Genomic DNA, 18,154 nt, shown 5'->3' with positions numbered 1-18,154 from the left:
GAGATTAAATACTCTGTGTATTCAGATGAGACAAGATGTAGTGAGTTTAAATTGCAGCTAGGAAGATTTGGATTAGACTTTGGAGGAAAAGGACAGTAAAGCACTGAAACAGATTGCTTAGCCTGGTTATTGAGTCACCACCAGCAAAGGTCTTCAAGGAAGGTTAGACAAATGTCTGTCAAGACGGATGAAGTTATAGCTTGTCTTTCCTTTGGGTATGAGGAATGGACTGGATGATTTTTGAGTGCCTTCCTTTGTGTTTAGGATCTTAAACAAAAATGATTGCTTATTAACGTGACAGTGGTTGTTAGCTAGACTTAATCAGGCCTGCTGTCCCTTTCTGCAGAATAATAATGAAGTGATACAAGCAGTGCTTACAGAGGTTACTGCTGTTTACAAAAAAGAGAAAGATGATCTTGTCACATACAGATAGTACGAGTCTTTAAGAAAGTAAAATGTTTAATGAAGATAAGACATCAAACTGACATTTAATTCTAAATTAAAAAACCTCTAAAACTTAGCATAAAACACTTCTAAGTAACTGATGAGAATAGTGAGATTTGAACATTGGGTTCTTCCACTCAGACAATGGGTGAATGAGGCAATAGCTGATAGCAGCAGTGGGAGTGGTTGAATCATGTCATATGTCTGTCTTGCAGAGGAACACATCTCATCATCAGCTTGAAACTCATAGCTGGACTTCAAATTTGACCCTGTGCTGCCGTGAGTAGAACAGTTTTAATTTTTTTCGAGCAGGAAATTCTGTTGTGGGGCTAACAATAGTGAGGGACTGTCTTTGCCCTTTTAATTGGTAATTCTTTTTTTTCGTGTGGTAACAGTTCAGAAAAAGGAATACCGTAGTGCTGATTGCTCTACCTTTAAGGCTATGCGGTGGAAATGAGTTAAGGCAGATTTGAGAGTGAGTCTGACGTCTAGATTAGCGTCTTGATTTTTCATAGATTTTAAAGGCAATGGGATTTGCCAGACACAATCTATACCAGGGAGAATAGGATAACTCATTGCAATGAACCTGTTCTCTGTATATCATTCTGATTGTTGCAACCTTGACATCTTAATATATGAGAACGTAGGGATCTTAAAATATCAGAACATTTCTGTCCTTTATTCAAAGAGCAAAATCATTCAAAGTCAAACATCTGCGAGTAGGCGATCTTAGGACAGGAAAGTCTTTCACTGTCTTTGAACAGTACCACTTTTTTGTTTTAACTTTATTTTCTATCCATAAACACTCAGGAGAGTGATCATTCAGGTCTACTTGCTTTCTCTTTTCACGGGGAAAGAGGCAAAAATAGGCAAATTTTTGCTTTATGACTTTTTTATTATTACAGAAATGGTCCTGTGAAATGTCAGCTGAATTCATCAAATGACATTTAAAGTATGAAATCTAGCCTTAAAGAAACATTTGCTTGGATTTAATAGAGAATAACCTTTCTGTTAAATATTTGAATCAGCCTATCAACTCATATAACAGGGATCCATTCCTCATTTAAAATTCAATTCAAAAGTTTAAATTTTCTAATAACAAAATACTATTTTCTTTTATCATTCCTGTAATAATTGATGTAATGGTCCTTTTACCTTATGTTAGAAACTATTCTTCTCCATATTAGAATTTCTTAGAAATCTAGGGCGAGTCTTCATTATGCAGGAGTGCCTTTTTAGTTAATGCAGCCAGACTGCAGCTATATAGATGGGCTCAATTCCCTCCATCTTCCACGTTTGTCATGCCCGTGGTATAGTGAAGCCCACAAATACTCTAAATGGAGGTAGTATCAAACTGAGACTCGGAGTTTCCTTTCTGTATCTCGGTTTTGTTACCTGGATAATGATACTGGTGTCCTTTGTAAAGCACTTTGAATCTGATATGGAAAAATGCTATAGAAAATGCTCAATTTAATTTTACCTCTTTCAGCAAGCAATAATGATATTTTTCTGTTACAATCATAGTATTTTATTACAGTAAAAGTGTAATATATTGTGGTATCTTTCCTCTGTAAGTATAATCTGCTGACTCTGTCTGCATGTGCTAATTATGAATATTTTTTGTTGCAATTTTCCACATTTTGGAAATTTTTTAGGTCTCTTAAAATCAGCCTAGAGAGCAGCAACAGTAACATAAAATTTCTTGGCCTGTATTTCCCTCTAGATAAATGTATCAGCCAGTATGTATTATTTCTACTCATCAGATAGATGCAGCTACTAGGAATAATTCTGATGCAGCACACTCTTTCTACTTTGAAAAAAATACAATGGATACACTATGCTAAAGGCACATGGTATTCTTCATATGCAATATTATACATTTTTCCCTTTATACTTACATAGCAAAGAATAGATGTCTGTCTTCTTTAAAAAAAATTTCTTTTAAAAGAATCAACCCACTAGTCACACAATATCAGAATCTCATGCCAAAATTGTAAAAAGTGTGCCCCTAAATCTGCTTAGTGTGAAACATTGAGAGTCGCTTTAAAGTACCTTTACACAGTAACATAGCTGAAAGCAGGGCTTTGATCTCAGTAAGTTCATACTACCCTAATGAGAAGTTATTCTTTATATAATTCAACAGAATTAACAGTGCAGCAGAAAAGAGAAAATCCTCATATGTTTTATGAAAGTCAAGAACCAATGTTTCCCTGCAAAGAAATGGACTGTGAGTGCTTCATATTGTTCAAAAGCATGAAAAGGTAAAGGTTTCAGTGAGGCATCATAGGAGAAGCCTCCCTGAGCTTATATAAAGCAAAATGTCTGTAGGGAGGGATAAGAGCGAAAGGTATATTATAAATGGTAGGAGACCAAAGACGTCCTGATGTTTTAGACCAAAATGATAAGGAGAGTCTTGTGAGGGGGATTCTTGTGGTGATTCATAATTTAACAGCCAAATGCTGCATAAGACACGAGAAGAAGTGGCATGAAAAAGAGCCTGTTGCAGCAAACTGGAGAATTACTAAAATGGTGGTAATTACTCCCAACTCTGACATCAAATTCATAAGTGAACAGAATGAAACTCTGCAATATCTAATAATCAGAAATAAACAGCACTAATGGTATTTGCACAGTGAAAATTACCAAGTCCCCAAAAGAACAACAAAAGAATTCAAGCAAGTTATCATGTTGAGAAAGTTATTATTGCTGCCAAAGTGACAATAAGTAAATAAAATGAAATTAAAACTGTGAGCAAATGTTGCTACCCTTGAGACTGGAGTAATTCTGCGGCATATTGTAATGAGAAAGCCAAGCAATATACTTCAATGCCAATTAACAAACATGCACAAAGATCCCCCAATTCCCCTTCAGTAGTCCTGGATATGGCTGTTAGGCAAGTGCTGTACCAAGCTCTGCTGGCTTTAGTGGCCAAGTCCTTACAGAAGAAAGGCAAGTTCATTTTTCTGTTTCTGCCAGTAATGGAGTGTGTGGCCTTGTGAAGTCATGTCATCATCTTTCCATATATTTCGAGTCACTGTTTAGAGTAGCGAATCAATCACAGGCTATTCTTCCTATGTGGTTGTAAAATACTTAGGAAAATAATAGGTTTGTGTTATATCGTAATAATAATTACTAACAGACAATTCTCATGAGGTGAAATCCTAAATAAGCACTAAAGGATTTGGCATAATTACCCAATTCTCTGTCCTTCAGTCAGCAAGATCTTTTTCACTGACTTTAAATGGAATGAAGTTCAAGTCCTAGATCTTTGAGGAATGCATGGATTTCACTTTGCAGATACACTGCATGTAGTTTTGGTTTTATTTTCAATTGCTAACTGAATTGAATTTTTTTCTTCTAAAAATATACTTTGATTTAAAGCTCAAGATTTCTGGAAAGTTTTTAGATTCCATGCTATACAACCTCTGAAAGAAAATCTAACTTTGTAATTCTGAATAAATGAAATGCTGAAGAGAAATCACACTGATTTCACACTTAAGGAGTTTTCACCACTTAAGCAAATCTTTTTTTTCTATTTAAGTTACACAATCTGTGTGTTTACATGTGATAGTGATGATGTCATTGAATTCAGGTTTATTTATGGAAACACTTTCTATTTTTTATCCATTATTTAATCCAGTTTTATTCAGTATTTGATGCTATCTGAATTTTCCCTTTTGGCTGATACCTGAATGACTACATTTCACAAAAAAGTATGCTGTGTTTTTTCCTTGTAGCAAGTCAAAGAAATGGTTGCCAATAGCATGCCAGTATATCTCCAGAAGTAATTCTGGTTGAATCTGGAAGCAGTTAATAAATTTTACTTCTTTCAATAGCATTGGATTTAGTTTCCTAAGTCTTTGAACATAGATCAAAATAAGTTGGATTAAAGTCAATATAAATCAAAGCATGGTCTGAAATGTTAATATACTACCTATGTCAGTGGTAGAAATTCCTTCAGATGTCAGAAGAAAAAAGTCTATTCTTGCATACATTTCTGAATGAAATACATAAATTTGCTGCAATGTGGAAGTTCCTCTATATATCAGTATGACGTGCAGGTCATTATAAAGTTGAAATAAAAGTTTGCTATTAGAGTTGTAAACACTCATAGTGGATCAATCTGTCATTGCTTAAAAAAAGGACAACAGATATTAAATCAGTCGTATTTAACTGCAGTGAATTTCAATGAGTATATCTTTTACAGTCTTATGGCACAATTAATAGGAAAAAAAGCCATTCAGAACCAATATTTGAAAGGCATACTGTCCATTGAACATATTGTTCAATTAGGTTGTTAAGGAAAATGCTTGTTGGAGTCTTAAGTAAAATATGTTTGTTTTCAATTGCTTTGGATTTTTATTTGGTGAATTAAGATAGGAAGATGGTGATAAAGTTGAAGAAGGGAAGAAATGGAAGAAGGAAACCGCAGCAGTTACAATAAATAGTAACAATTTAGAAGGATTTTTCCAAGCCAAACTCCAAGATTCAGTCATTGACTTTTCAAATACAATTCAGGAGAAAGTATTTCCATGGAACGATTCATACTGCCTCTTGTATGATTTGTTATTTGGGAAGGGTAGAAGTAAAATTGTACTTATTTCATTTTTTTTTTTTTTTTGCAGAATTTTTTTGTGCACACTGTGTTCAAGAGCCTCAGGTAAGTGCTAACGTTCTCAGGCTGGTAGAAATCTCAAACATTTTTCTTCTTTTCTTTGTTGCTGGCTCAATTTATTGGTGCATGATTCTGTTTGTTTTGGTGGGAAGAGTAGTATTTCTTTATTGTTTTCCCTTTCTTCAAAAATGAATTTTGATTCTTATATTTTTTCTCCTTGAATTCTTATGGTCTCTCTTGGATTTAAAGTCTAATGTTTGTCTGTCCAAAATACATCTAACAGGCATCCACAGCATTAATGGGAAAAAAAAGTCCAATAAATTACCAAAGTCTCTTTAAAGAATTAATAGGTTCTCCTCTACAATATATTATAATTTCTTTGCCTCCTGAAATTGGCATTGCCTTTGTAGACAGCAGGTCGTCGAAACTCCTAAGAGTAGTACATTGACCTAGTGTGTATGGCTTGTTAAAAATCATGTCATGCAGATACCTGTTCTGCAGTACAGTAGGAAAAGTGTCCCACCTCTTTCAAAATCAGCAGGAATGCTTTTCAGCTGTGGTTGTCTAGTAGCAAAAAATAAGTATAAATTCTGGGTATATAGGTTTTTACAGGGATGTTTGTTTTTGGAGAGTAGTCCTGTGGCAAGGGAGAGATTCGTTGGAAATGCCATTACTCTGATGTCATAGGCTGCGTATGGCTGTGTAGATAACTTCTGCGTGAGGTACCCGGTATACTAAAACGTGTCCATAATCAGGTATTCCTGGTGCTCTAACAGAATTGCTAGCTGGACTTAGGCATAGAGCTTAGCCTTACTGCAATTGTTTCTCCAGCTAGACAATGGAAAAATTAAGTATGTATATACGAAGATGCAGAGGAGGTTAATTCATCAATGTTTGTATTATACTTTTAGATGCTTTTAGAGAGGGGACTGTAAAAATGCTTACACAGAGGAGGCTGTGAAAATACAAAATTGTATTTCTACTAGTAACCAGTTTTCTGACAATAATCAGGTTAACTTTGTTTTCAGTATGGGCTAAGTTCTTTTATGCAGAGTATTCATTTAGAATGGGGTAAATTTAATCTAGTTCTCATCACCTAAAATTTAGACATGTGGTCTAAGGTAGCCATGTGTGTTCATGCAATAGTTAGAGGAGAGAAGATGGAATGAGTTGCCCATTATAGTTGCCTGTCTTCTCACATTGGCTAATTCAGTGAATCTAAGAGGCTACCTTGATGCTTAGCTTTTAGATGCTGAGCATTTCTTGAGATGAATCCCATCCCTCTGGTAGAAATGTATGGCTGCAACTCTAGGGGACAATGAGCTTTAGAGTGCCTTCACATACATACTTGGAGCCAGTCCAAATCTCGTCCAAGACTATCTACTCTGCAGGTAGGCCAAAATTTCCTTTGATAGAAAAGCGTCATTTCTTTTGTGAGCAAATATTCTTTTGGCAAAATCTGTTTATAGAGAATTAAAATGAAATTCTATGCAAAATTCAGGTGAGCTGGCTCCCAGCAAAGCAGTGTAGAAACTGTGGAGCTAAAGGCTTGGCAGACTGAGGACCCAAATCAGCTAGCGAGTAGCTATTCTAACAAATCAACCTGGCACAGGAAACTCAGATATACCTAGTTATGGGCTTTCCAGTAACCATTGCAGTTTTCATGGCTCTGACACCCTGCTGGACTATTGCAGTTTGGTGCTTGCTTTTTTGGAAAGAAAGTACTCATCCAGGAGTTTGGAACCATCTCCCTTAGACAGTTATCCAAGGAGGATTTTCTTTTACGCCTTTTATTTAGTTAAGGCAGTACTTACTCCCAGAAACTCAAATAAAGTGGTCCTATTATGCAGACAACAGAAGCATGTCTTCACTTCATTCCACATACAGAGTACGTGCATATATGGCTGTTTATTTTTCACATTTTTCGTATCAATTGTACTTGTTGCCACATGAAAATACAAACTGGTACTTCAGCATCTAGATCTCTGTGCAGAAAGGAAAAGACTTTTGCATTTTCTTCCGTGAAGGGAATTACCCCATGAGTCCCAAGTAGTGTGCTAACAATATTAAACCTCTTAACTGTCACATTCATGTTTCAAATATTTTATGGCTCAGCTACTTGCAAGAGCAACAGGCTGATTCTAAATCTTAGAGGGAGACAGAGGAATGAATTCCATCCCATGGCCTAATTGATAAGTATTGTAAAAATAACGTGCATCTGCCTGAACATAATATTGAAGAATTTGGCAAATCTCTATCCAGATTCCATTTTGAAAAAGCTCCAAGAGAGTTTTGCTTATATTCATTCACAAAATAACTCATCTCTGTGACAGAATTTAAGATTCACCATTCAGTAGCATATAAAAGGAGAATATGGATTTTAACTGATATTAATAAACACATTTTTTTGTATCTGGCATAATGAAGTTGAGGTGATACCTACCTGATAAAGGATATGCATAATCTTATATTTTGGTACAGTAGATTCATAAGATGAATCCACTGGAGTGTGAGGTAGAGCTGGTTTAAACTGAGGAACTGTTCTGTAAGCAATTCTAAGACATAATTGAGAATGATTTACTTCTTGGAGGATTCAGTTTTCTAGTATGATAATGATCTAACTGTAATGAACCATGTCGTCTTGTTATGAAAAGGAATCAACCACAGTTGTTGCACAGACCTCCTGTGTGTCTTGTCTGACAACATGCTTTTTTCCCCCAGATATGCAGGTTTCTTTGTAGGGAAATGACAAAGCATATCTCCAATCTTAGTGTCTTAATGTGATAAACATGTTTTATTTTATGCACAGGAGGTGTAAGTGTGTTCTTCCATATTTCTTGTATTTCTTGCTTATACTTTGACCCAATAGAAATTCTAAATTTGTAATAGTTTCTTATCCTTTGGAAGCCAACAAACATTCACCTGTTTCACTGTGTTCAGTACATCTGCTAAGTGAACACTGTCTGCGTGGTGTGCAAGTCACATTCCCAGATGCTTGCATGATCAGTTATGATAGGGATTTCAGTAAATTAAACTGTTTTGGAGTAATAATCTGTGCATGATGAGTGCTGTTTGTTCATGATGTCACTAAACTAAAAAAGCAACGCATATTCCTTTTGATATCCATGAAACTCTAACACAGGATTTATGATATTTGGACTCAGTTCTGATAACTCTTATGTGAATGTACAGTAAAGATATCAATAAAATGGTGTTTTTAAGTTCTGTTTTTTACCTCTTTAAAGTACTTTTTCTTTGTAATACACTTATGTCCATATTTTAGTAGCCTAAATGGATGAAAAAAGCAATTTATTATTGATATCCACCCAAAGAACCTCAATCAACCAAACAAACAATTCAACACTTTTCAATATTAACAGAAAAGCCTTTGTCCGTAGTGATCAGCTCATAGAAATAACAATGGTGGGAAAGCAACTTACAATGGACTTTGGCGTTGACAGAGTAGAAGTCAGCAGTAAAGTGGCATCTACATTATAACAGTTCTGGTAAAATTTGCAAATAAGTGCAGAAAGGAGAAAAAGGGCAAAGAGTTTGGAGTTATGTATTTTCTGAAAGTTGAAAGAATGATGAATATCCTAGGAGCTTGAAACTGGTGATAGGCTCAGGGCGATGCCTGTGAGCTCAAGATGTTGCTTACAAAATCCTGAAAGTTACAGGCCGTATGACAGGTAATTTACATCCTCAAAGAAGGAGCGTGCCCACAGTGACATCTGCTTGAGTCTGCTCTCGTTTCCAGTCCAAATCAAGAGTTTTCCCGGTGAAGTCAGTGTGGCTGTACTGATTTAAAACTGATGAATGATCAGAATCAGCTGTGGAATTTTAGAACACCAATCTCTAAAAAAGCTGCTGGTGGTGACTGCAACTGGTTGCTGGTTAATGAGACCATTTAGCTAGAATGATCCAACCTGATTCTTGATAACGTGAAGGGTGTGAGTGTGTGTGCGTGTGTGTGTGTCCACATACATAAAAGTAAGCAAAAGGTTGACCTAATTTAATACAAACATTCCTGCTTGGGAGTGGACAATAATGCTTTGTAGCTGCTGAGTCAGGCCTATAACCTGCTATCACATCGAGTTTGCAAATGTAATCAAAGACAAACATGATATTCCCATTATCAAGAACCCCTGGCAGATGAGGAGGAGACAGCATTTTCTGAAGAGGATGGCTAACAAAGCCAAAAAGAAAATATGGAAAATCACTCTACGCTGTCCAAACAAAGGCCTTCAGGTTGCCTCGTTAATCTAACATAAAAATTTTTCATCCAGGAACTTTTCATTTCCAGGAAAGAAAAATGTATGTTTTCTTTCCATCATAAATTTTTGAACTTCAATTAACTTTTTCACTATAAAGGACTAATACCTTAGATACGAATCAGAGAGCCTTCCTAAGCATATAATGGATAATGGCATACTTCCCATCCTTTCTTATGTATACTTCCCTTCCTTTCTTATGTAATCTTTACATCTATGCCAAAAATATTTATGGTCTTATGAATAAATATTATTTGATTACTGCATGAAAAATGATTTCTGAAAGGAGTAAAGTTGAAAGCTATCACAATTCATAACTTGCTCATACTGCTGTTACCACCTAATGAAAGTTTTGTGGAAAATACATTTCTGATTATTATTATTCAAAAAATTCATTGAGGTGTCCACAATCTAATATGGCTTTTTTATTAGAAAACGTCCTGACCAAATAATTTATAGCCCCACATAAAGGGTTAATTTAGTTTTATTCTCATGCAAAAGTTGCAAAGAAAAGAGCTTGCCTTCAGTATGAACACAGTAAAAAAGCAGGGACAGGTCCAACACTTAAAATTGTACAGAAGTCAATGGAAAATACATATTAATGGATTCAATAAGCAGGGTAAATGTGTCAACTGAATTGACAAAAACCTAGAGACTTCTTCCATATGTGGAAAAGCAACTTCCTCTAAATTGAATTTGAGGTAACAAAACAATTTGGGGGTGGGGGGTGGGAAGGGGGATGGCTCAAATCCCGTATGGATATGGGGCCAAGGCATACTTTGGATATTGAGTGTCTAAAACTCTGGGAATGTTTTCTTCAGTCTTCTGCAAAGCTAAGATTCCTAGAGCTTGAAGTGCGGATTCACATTTGTATTTGAATCCAGCCTTCCTCAAAATTAGAGGATGTTTGGCTTTCATATTAGGTAAGGACATATGGTGAGTATTCATTCTTTAAGCAATGTTTATGTCATATAGATAAGATTATTGAGTTTCTCACACTTCTGTGTTTTTCTCCCAGTAATTCTGTCTCTTTTGGTGCAGCATGATGAGCATTAGCCCAGGCCTGTCTGCATCCTGTGTATGTTTGTGCAGTTTTGATATGAACTTGCTTTGATTGAATTAATGACTTTTTGTGTTCAGTGTCATAAATATAGTAAGTCTCTTGGCAAAGTGATGGGTGAAAACAACCACTTTTAAGCACTTGTCACAAGGTATTTCCAGAGCATGTATTTTGGATGTGTAATGAAGCCTATGTTCTGGACAGCTGATCCTAAGGGTTGCGTGTATCCACTGAGAGAATAAGCCATCTTTTGTGCTTTGTGTCCAGTAGCTTTGATTTGACCCTTTGAATATCATTTAATCCCTGAGTGTTATTAAATGCTTTCAACAAATTGATTCATATAGCTGACAGGCCAAGGATTATTTGTTATTCAGTTAAAAAATACTGAAGATGAATACATTTAGAAAAATCATGATTTGGTTATGGTCAGTTCATGAGCTGAAAATGAGGTGAAATTTTCATCAAATACATTATCTTTGTAGATTATTTGCTGTGTGCCACAGATAATGCTTCTTCACTCTTCCTCTAAAATTAAAACATGTATTGCTGAAAAATGAGTACATTAGTTATGTACTGACAAAAGACCAGTACCCTGTAGGGATGGAAGAGGAGTGTTTCTCTCTCTGTCTCTCTCTCTGTCTCACTACTGATTGCGACTATTCAAATCTCTTAATGCAAGCATCTACAAGAGTTGCCAAGAGTGCTTGAATTAGTCTTGTATATTGATAAACACAGCAAAAGAGACTCTTGCATATGAAAATGTTCACCAGGTGGCACAGCAGCTTTGCTTATATTAACAGAAAACTTTAGTAATAGTTTGTGGTTATTTAACTTGTGTGGTACTCAAATCACCAAGGCCACATGGAGGTGATGGATGGCTGCATTAGGAAATTTGCCTGTGGGGCCAGTGCTAACATTTATGATTCCAGTGGGATTTTTTTTTTCTTCCTTCCCTCTGTGTTGCAGTATTCTAAATAGTGCTGCAGTTTTTCAGATTTTCTGACCTCCTAGATCAGAAGAGGGTCTGCACTCAAGCTCTGTGATGAACAATGAACTTTGATTTAGAGCTTGAAATTTAGATCCTGGTATTCTTGAAATACTAAGTCATTGTTTCCTCTATTTCTTTACATTCAGAAATTGTTCCTGTTGCTCGTATAGATATATAAAACTCCATTTAAAATAACTGACCTAGGCTTGTGACTGTTCAGTCTTGCAGGTCAATGTCACCGTTGTAGCCACGTTATGGCACCATTGGTAGAGATGTTTAGCAGTTTTAGCAACTGTTTACATCACCCATTTGATTTTGGAGGCATGCTTTTAGATGAAAAGGATATTAATTATTATAGCCAAAGGAAAGCTGACAGGCTGCAACTGGACTTGGTTTTGCTTCTCAGAGTAAATCCAGACTAAGTAACCGCAACTTTTATGATGTAATTAACTTACTGCAGTCCTAGCATATGCAGGTGTTTCTATTTTGCAAAATGCACAGAAACCAAAGTATCTTGTTGCAGAGAATCCAGTAGCAAAATTAAGTGAGACATTATGAGATTTCATAGTGAAGTGTTGTTTTGTAAAAGGTTATGTGCCAAAAAACTCAGTATAGCTCTGGAAGATTTTTGAAAGTTAAGAAGTCTTTGCAAATCTCTAATGAATTCTATCAGGAACTGTATTTCATGTAATACAGAGTTAGAGTCTAATTATTAGCCAGGTGAGTGGACTTACTCACCGGTCATATATGTTACTAATCTTCCGTAACATGGAGTAATAATGCTTATCTCATACTGCCATGTAACAGTATGATGCAGTATATGGCGTATTTGTGAAGGATGCATATTAGTAATGGACATTTGCAGAGTGGCACTGATTCATCCCCGATACGTTGTGTAACATGCCTCCTTGGACTAGCAAATAGCAAACGTGCACTCAGATTAGGCAACTGATACGGCCTGATCTATCAGAGTTTTAAAGAGAGTGCCTGGAACTTCAGCACAATCTCTGTATATAATTCTTTCAGCAACTCATGATAGCAACTGAGTCCTGTCGTAGAGTGGATGTATTTGTCTGATCTTGCACAACTTCTGGAAAGACTTTTCCGTTGTTGAGTACTGCGAGTGTCAGCAATAACAGCTATGGTGACTTAGAGGTGGCTGCAGGTCCCCATTTGTGTTCTGTGCTAACACAAACTTGTATTATTTTAATTTGCTCTTCTTGATCTGAGACAGTACAAAGTTTCTGCTCTAAGAACTAATATATTTTATATTACTGGTGCCTGCTCAGAAAATGTCTGCTTCTACTGCCAAAGGGGTTAGTACCTTTTAATTACAAAGCATATTCTATTTGCTGTTTTCCTGTGTCTGTCCTCATCATTATGCTGCTCAACATTTATTAACATTTTTAGTGGAACTGTACAGCATAGTTTTATTTCCTTGCAACTTCCAAGTTTTGTTAATGTAATGGATTGCCTGGGACTCCCTTATCTATGTCCCTTGGATATATTCTTTGCTGTAATCTTGTTTTTCTGAGGTGAGAAGTCCATCTTGGTCTGTCACCCAGACCATAGAATAGAACTTTTTGTGTTAATCTGTAATTAATAATGATGTCTCTAAATGGAGCATTTCTGAAAAAAATGTTTTGAATTGAATTCAGTGGTACTGAGCAAAGCAAAACATAATATTTTTTATTTCTTATGTTGTAAAAATTCTTCACTGTTTTTATCAGACGCAATTGAAACTGTAGCTTTAGAAAACAATCTCAGGCACAGAACTGGAGTTTGGCTAAATTAATGTGCAAAAATACAGGGTTTGTAGCATTTGTGTGTTACGGTTCTGTGTTCAGAAAAGAACTGTAGGAAGGCTAAAGTCTCCTCTGAAGTCAAAAGCAAGAGATGAACTGCTGCGGAGCACTGGCATTCAGCTGTGTCTCTGTGGGTGCCTCAGCAAACACCAGGCATTCCCCGAGTCCTGCAGGGAGATGTTTTGCAGTTCTTTGCTAAACATCTCTGTTTTTTTCTGAGTTGTGTGGTTTGATATGCCAACATATAATAAAGAAAAAGCCTAGCCTGGACAGGATCTGATTCAGAGGTAAATTTAGGACTTTCTGCCTCTTTGATCCATTTTTAACCTGCTAAATGATACAGCTTTTTCTATGGTTTAAAATATCTTTTCAAGTAAGGGATTTCTACATGGTCAAAATAACAACCCGATTATGAGCAGTACTTGATGCATATTTGCCAGTCAGAAGTTTGAGACAGTTTTGCAAATCTCCGAAAACAAGCAAAAAAACCCCCCAAAACAAAAAAAGAAACAAAGAAACTTTTACATTTCACTTGCCCATTCATCTTCAGAAATTGATCCCACTTTAAAAAAGGTAGGGAGGCCATAGGCTCAGATAAATTGTTGGCCAATTTTGTTACATTTTTCCATATCCTTAAGCCCAGTCTTGGAAAAATGAATGCACTGGATGGCTATAAATATCCAGGTTACAGATGACTGGAGTATGGGATCATTTAGGTAGGTTTTTTTTATCAACATCAGTAGTTCATGTGGTTCAACACCATGGCCTCTGGCAATGGGATGGCTGGAAAAGTTTCATTTCAAGGTTTTACCCCAAAATGATCATCTGCAACTTTTTGGAGTTCTGTCAGCTTCTCTGTTAGAGGTTGTCTCCTATTTATTGCTTTTGTGACTTCAGTGGTAATTTTACATTGAAGAAAGCCTAATATCTTATGATTATTTATTTTTAATTAATTACAGGAATTTGCTGATCCAGTTACTCCTGTTTCATCTGTGATGGAACATAGCAGAAGGAAGTAAGTAAAAAAACCCAAAAAACAAAACCAACGAAAAGACTTTCTCCTAAAGACTTTAAAAACGGAATAAATAATAGAATAGAAATAGAAATATATTAGCAATGAAAAATTAGAATTGGGCCTTCCTGCTGGGAGCAGCAATCCAAGAAATGAGGGTTGCAGCCCTCTCCTCCCTGCATTTCTCAAATATAAAGACAGGAAATGTGGAAAATTGCTCAGAAGCCTGAAGTGTGCTGAGCTGGCTTTTTGAAGTGATTAATAGCAGCTAACAGTTATGAACAACTGAGCGCAGGCACAGAGCCAGCAAATGTTTGAAGTGGTAGTTCTGGATAGCGTGCAATATTCTGAGTGGTCGAAGGGAGGAATTAGCAGGTCATTCAAAGCCTGTATACTTCAGTGTGTTTTGTATGTCTGTCTGAAGTGCCCAGAACTGGCCATTCTGATAAATAAGATCAACAAATGGACCATTCATTTCATCAGTGTGTTAATTCATACATTTCTGTGTTTCTCCTTAGTCAGTAAAAAAACAAGCTGGTTGAGATAATCAAGTAATTATGTAAAATAGTTTTCCATACCATCTAAAAGAAAAATATGGTTGGCTTCCCACCTGTTCCTTCAGAACAAGTCTGCATGTCTTATTAAAACTTGGGTCATTTAATTGAAAACAAGATGTAGCATAAAATGCAGAGAGTTTTTGCCCTTGAGCAATGACCATCTTTTTTTCTAATCTATGTACTGAACACCAGAACACGTGAACTCAGAGACTGTCATCAGACTTCCACAGGCAGACATTGAAGTAAAACCCACTGATATTACTTGATACTAGTCTGTGTCACTGGATTATATTCTTTAAGTTGCCTTTCCTCATGCACTGAAGACTTTTTTCTTTCTCCAAGAGGAAAAAATAATTTATTGAAATAGTATTGCCTTACTGGAAACTAAAGTGGAAATTTAGTCTAAAGAATTAATAGCTCCAAGGTAAGACTGATGTTGATTTTTTTGATCTAACTGACTACGCTGAGGTTGTATCAGTGGCTTAAAAGCGGTGGTGAGTAAAATAAGTGACCGGCTTATGATGATCTCATATGACTGATAATTATCCTCTACATTCATAGTTTTATACTATGAGGTTCATTGCTGATCTGTAAATACAAGAGAATACATAGGTACAATGATATATTATTATCATAAGTTTGGATACCTTCCCTGTTGGGAAGAGAAAACAGGCATGAAAAAACGTCCTTGTGAAATGGTAAATGGAAATAATAGCAGATAGGGAAAGAACAGAAACAAAGAATACAGTGGCATGAGTTATATTTTGTGACGTAAAACTAATACCTCTTATTTACCCTCAAAAGCAAACCATCTGTTACAATAATAAAGGTATAATGGTGAAGAGGCTCAGTTATGACTAGTATAACCATCAGCTACAGGCTTTCTGTCGGAACTGACTAAATTGAGTATACACAAAATCTGCAACCCCACATAAATATGGATATTTAAGATATTGCTGCTTGTTAATTGACTCTTTAATTAAATCTTGTCCTCCTTTATCGTTGTAAAAGTATTTATAAGAATATACAATACTGTCATAATAGAGGCGTAAGCGCTGTTTGTGCTGTAAGAAGATTAAAAGTGGAAGGGTATATCATATTTACATCTATATTTACTGATATGAAGAAAATGTATTATGTTACGCTTTATTTATCAGCTCATATTTGGATTATATTTATTCAGTAATAAATTTTTCTCTTATATACTGCTTTTTTCTGTCTTAAGACACAATGGATAAGTTTTTGCGTTGTGCCCTGTTATCTCCACACAGTGTGGCAAACAAGCTGAGTGATCACCAGCCATATTTGATACCAAACATTGTTAAGATGCATTGAATATATTAAAAAATGCTAATGTGTAAAAAGAAAATTATGGTTACTTTTTATTTTATGAAATTTTTCATTTAATCACAGTGTATTTTTGAACATTTCATTATTTTTTCTGAATATATATATATATATAAAAAAAAATATAAGATTAAAATAATTACTCCATTTAAAGAACAATATGAAGTGTGAATTGGACAACTAAAGAACTATATTAAATGTGAAATGGACAACATGCCATTTTGACAAATTGTGATTTCCCGTGATGTTTAAATTTCCTTTAGTGCAAATCTTTGCAAAAGAGAGGACATTTATTAAAGCAGCAAATGACTTTTCATCTGAATGAGCCTAAAACAAAACCGTTCTGCATCATAATGTATAGGCACCAAACTGTTTGTTTGTTTTTCTTGCAAACAGACCTGCCAGAGCCTTAAAATCCTGAAGTTCTCAATGGGAGCAGGACCAACAGCATTGCAGAAAGGAAAACATCTTCCATGTCATTCACTTTAAGAAGAGGTGACCCCTTAAAAAGCAAGTCAGAATATGTCACAAGGTAACAGCTAACCTTTTCTCTTCTTTAATTAACTATTTCTGTGTTTCTTTCCTCTGCTATACTCAGAATCAATAAAAAACTTATGGTCAGATTCCCATCCAGTTTATACTGAGTAAGGATACATCTCTGTTGTTAAGGTTGCTCTCGTAAAAGCAGAAATGCAGATATTCCAGGTGCTTAAAATGTATGAAGAGAAACACAGTTTATAATAAAGCCAGTGTAAGTTTGTACTGTGAACCTTAACTGCTAACAGGAGTTTGTAATTATGATGTTAACTATGTAAATTTTTAGAAGAAGAAGAATGCTCTGTATTTATTAACTTGCTTTTGGCCAAAGTGAGCAAGAAGAAAAGGATTTTCTGTAGGAGAAATCTGTTTTGCTACGTTTCACTTAAAAGTGAAGGAGTACTCTAATATATACGGTATATTTTCAAAACACCGTCTTGAAGAGAAAATGCGAGTAATTAAATGATCACAAACTGTAGTGCAATTAGAAGACTTTGATGAAAGATGTGATTTAAGTAATACAAGTTTTAATGGCAAAAAGAGAAGTTCTCTAGTCAAATGCATATTAATCATCACAGTATGTGTGCTTTGTTAGCTGCTGATAAACTTATTCTTTCTTTCTTTCTTCTGTCCACTTTGAGTAAACATCTATTCCTGACTGCCACCAGTGAATCCTTTTGCAAACTGACAGAATGACATCCTGTACTCAACACAGATATCTTTTTTTAAAGTACTTTCCAGCCACAGGAGGATGGGACAACACTTGGGACAGGAAGACAAAGCTGAAAAAGATCATGATGGGTGCATCTGGGTACAAATTTTCAACCCCCTCCTACCCCCAGCATTCAATATTTATTTATTTATATGTGCAAAAATGGTAACCAAAAGAATTTTTATTATTACTGCTATTTCAGCACTAGCTAGAAGTCTCAGAGCAGGGTGGCATGGGAAGAACAAATATCCTAACTAAGAGGCAGGACTCACTAGTGGAAGGATAGTTGTATGCTAGTGCACTTAAATGCTCTTAGGAGAAAAGCTGACTTGAAAACCATCAAGTTGGAAAAGATGAAAAAGACAGACCTGACCTGTATATTTTCCCCCAGTCTTCAAAGTGTGTGTGTGCTGTGGTTTTGTTTTTAGATAAAACAGTGAGGTTCTATTCTGCCAAAATATTGTCATGTGTCCACAAGGATAATTTCAAAGTAATCAGACAATTCTGTACAAAATATTCTTTTCCTGTAAACAGTTTTACACATTTTCTGAAACCAGATTTTACTTCTTCTTTTCTTATCTGTTCAAAGGACCGTTTTGAATTAACACCCCAGTCAGTAGTATGTGTTTGAAAGTAAATGTTCCATAGAAATGTGAAAAAAAGTATTTATTAACCTCCCATAACAAGTGAATTGTCTTAGATCTGGGGGCTCATATTGTAGCCATTACACTAGATTAGAGAACAGTCTTAGCTGTGGGGAAAAGACAAAGCCATCTGCAGTCTAATCTGAGTAACAGAATTAAACA

General features: G+C 35.6%; 1 long non-coding RNA gene across 1 annotated transcript; it reads left to right on the top strand.

The window, feature by feature from the left end:
* Nucleotides 1-662: 662 nt before the first annotated feature.
* Nucleotides 663-16,676, top strand: LOC112986434 (uncharacterized). The gene is made up of 4 exons (XR_003260018.2): nt 663-723; nt 5,070-5,104; nt 14,143-14,198; nt 16,496-16,676. It is a non-coding gene; the product is annotated as an uncharacterized LOC112986434 (long non-coding RNA).
* The last annotated feature ends 1,478 nt before the right edge of the window (nt 16,677-18,154 follow it).

The sequence above is a fragment of the Dromaius novaehollandiae genome, chromosome 9 (genome assembly GCF_036370855.1).
Source record: "Dromaius novaehollandiae isolate bDroNov1 chromosome 9, bDroNov1.hap1, whole genome shotgun sequence".
NCBI lineage: Eukaryota > Metazoa > Chordata > Aves > Casuariiformes > Dromaiidae > Dromaius > Dromaius novaehollandiae.
This window is presented reverse-complemented; position numbering and strand designations above follow the sequence as displayed.